The following is a 3,401-nucleotide window of genomic DNA, read 5'->3' on the forward strand; positions in this document are numbered from 1 at the left end:
TTTCATATCATGTAAAACTTCTCTGTGAAGGGCAATATACCATTTAGGAAATTACTGTTTCTGAGCCAATACTGAATTCCTGGGAAAAGTAGTGCTGCAGTAGAATTAGTGGTCCCAGGAACTTTACTTTCTATGTAAGAATTGTAGAGGATAAGTGGTCTGAAAAGTACAGTAGGATATTTGGGTTGCTTCAGTAAACTTGAATTCTTCAAAAAAATAATTCTCTAATGAGTTGTATGTGGCAATGGTAGATTTAGAATCTTAAAGGCAACCTGCCACGAAAGAGGAAAAGGGAAAATGGGCTTGTATCCTTTTTGTTCTTTGTACGAAGACAACCTGAAAGCCGGTGGTTGGGTTTAATTATTTTTTCTTTAACATTAGAAATTCAGGTCCTAACTAGTGAAATGGTAATATCACAAAAGTCAAGTGAGTAAATGTTAAGCAGCCAAAGTCTGGTCTCCACTACAAAGCTAGGTCCATGTAAACTTGGTTTGCATCAGCCTCGTTATGCATGTGTCTACACCAAAAGAAGGTGGAGGATTTTTATGTAACTGTTAAACTCTGTTTTGGCATGCCTATTAAGCATCAGTGACTAACAACTGGGAGGAAGGCTTCTTTGTTAATGATTCAGCGCCCCCACTCTGTCGATTTAATGTGTGAGAGATGGCAATGAAAATCCTCTGAGATCCTGAGAGGTCCTCCAGCAAAACTAGAGAAGACAGACTTGATAAGCCTGCTTTTCTCCTACCTGAAGTTCTCCATGTCCACTGAAGGTAGGACAAGAAGTAATCTGCTTAATCTATAGCCAGGGAAATTTAGGTTGGATATTAGGGAAAAAAATTGTCCAACCATAAGGATTGGTAACCTATTCTAGTACTTAACTAAGGAGGTTGTGGAATCCCCGTCATTGGAGGTCTTTAAGAACAGGTTAGACAAAACATCTGTCAGAGATGGTTTAAGTATACTTGGCCTTGCCCGAGGGAGTGAGAGAGGTGGATGGACTAGAGTACTAGATGACCTCTCGAGGTCCCTTCTAGTCCTACATTTCTATGATATTTCTTAGGTAAAAACACATGCCAGGGACTCATTCTGGTCTATATTATAAAGCAAAAAAAGGAAACCAGTCCAATTATTTTAAAAAATCCATAGTAGGTCATCTGTAACGAGTTATAAAGCATTAGCAAACTCTTTGCTGATTTTTTATTACATGTGTATTTGCACTTGATTCCATAACACTGAACAAATCTATTTTTTTAAAAGGGATTTTAAAATTATAAGATTTTAAAATATAATTAGAGATGAAAGTGAAGAAAAGAAGAGAGCCTATGCTTAGTCCTGTCTTCAAAGTCTATAAAGTCCTGCGTAAAGGTATAAAGTGAAGCACTGAAATTAAAAAGAGAAGCAAAAAGCTAGATGGTTTAATTACACTAATAGTTATAGCACATTTTGTATTCAGTTCTATCCAAGGGGTTTTCCATTTTACCAGCTTTAGGCTGCACAATTAGTCAGACTCTATTTGCTACTAAATACTTTAGTGTATATTTATCTATTGTCTGAGTGCAAAATAATTTGTGGAGCTGAGCTGAAGGGTGAGAACAGCATGTACCCAAGGAACAATTAATTATTGCTCTTATGTCTGTAGACAGTCAATATGTTTTATGATGTTCGTATGATTTTTCTCTCTCCTTCCCAATCATATCCTCCCCCCCCACCCCCTTTCTCTCCCTGCCTGTAAAGCTCCTTGTTTCTCCTCTCACTTCCCAGTCACGGTTTTTGTTGTAGTTGACTGACTAACTTTACTTGAACAGCAGGGTATGGTCTACTCTGAACCTCTCTCAATATTATCACAGGAAAGGGAGTGGAAAGCTCAATTTGTGTGTATGTATGTGTGTTTTGGATTGCATCAAACAGTTTGTTCTACTGGTTCAACTACATCAATTGCTAGTGTTCAGCGTTACGTAGCACAAAAATTTTGTAATGTGACTAGTTTTTAACAGATACAAATCCAAGTTTCTAAAATCCTATGTTTATAACTGTAACGCTGACCCACACAGAGGCATCGGCAGTGGGATCAAACCTGAGACCTCTGGAGCTAAATGCATTAGCCTGTACTGCATGAGCTAAAAGACACATCCCTGTTAGCCAGGGCTGTAGTAGGCTCATCAATCTCTAGCTGGCCTAGCTACCACTAGAGGGGGACAAAGTGTCACTCCAAGCAAGCAGGGGGTTACATAACCAGTTATGCCAACACTATCTACACTAACATTAGAGTCTACATTACCCTTCTTGATATAATGCCACTTCTATAAATGTGCTTGATGCTCCCTTTTATATTTCTTTATAAATATAGGCACTGCTCCTGCAAACACTTAAACATGCTTGAGGCAGAGGAGTGGCTTCCTTGAGCACAACCTTGGTGGCCAGAGGGAACTCTGTAGCACCATGCAGTTTCCTCTATGTCTGTGTATCACTATTTAACAGAGCCTTCTGGAAAAGCACTATCAATTTACAGGCTCTTACCTTAGAGCCCAGACAAAATGTAAAAGTCCCAAAATAAAGTCTCTGAGTTCCAACAGCAGCTCTTTCTTCTGTAAGGCCTCACAGTTACTCAATGTTTCTCCCAGGCCTCCCTGACTGGAGAGCTTTGTAATCCCTTTCTTCTGTTTGTTCAGTCCCTCTCTCAAGTGTTCCTTCTCTGTCTCTTTAGAACTTGGTGCTACTCTTTTATAAGGGAATCACCTGACCCTAGCAGATGTGTCTGCTTAGTAACTAGCGTTGGCTGGCCCCAGGCCTCTAGCCCTTAAATGGGCAAGCTACTATGTTACACAGCTATATTGCCAACCCCAAATGCTCAAAAAGCATGAGATCAGCCCCACCCCCCAATGTGAGATTTTAAAAGATATTGGATTCTTATTATTTGCCTCCTGGTTTTTGAGCTTTTAGGGTATACTTGCTTCAGGTTTTCAGGCTTTTCTCAACAACCATGAAGGCTAACTAGAAGCTTACTTTAAAATAAATAAATAACTAAATAAATAAAATCTGAGATTCTGGTGTAATATCATGATTCCAGCAGCTGGAGCTTTTAGCTGGGGCTAAAATAATGAGACTTGTGTTTAAAATAATGAGTTGGTAACATTAAGTATGTGAGTAAACCCACATGCATAAGTGTTTATAGCATTGGGCCTTAATGCTTTATAGCAGCACATTAGTGCCATGAATGCAGGGGACTGGACTAGATGACCTCTCGAGGTCCCTTCCAGTCCTACGATTCTAGGGTTCAGGTACTCATAGGAGGTACTCAACGGACTAGCAATTTGGAGGAAAAATGTCTTATTCCAGCAAGCATGAGCTACACTGTTGTATGCAGGCAGCATGGCTAAAGGTTATTTCCTTAACATATT

Source organism: Chrysemys picta, chromosome 8, assembly GCF_011386835.1.
Source record: "Chrysemys picta bellii isolate R12L10 chromosome 8, ASM1138683v2, whole genome shotgun sequence".
Classification (NCBI taxonomy): domain Eukaryota; kingdom Metazoa; phylum Chordata; order Testudines; family Emydidae; genus Chrysemys; species Chrysemys picta.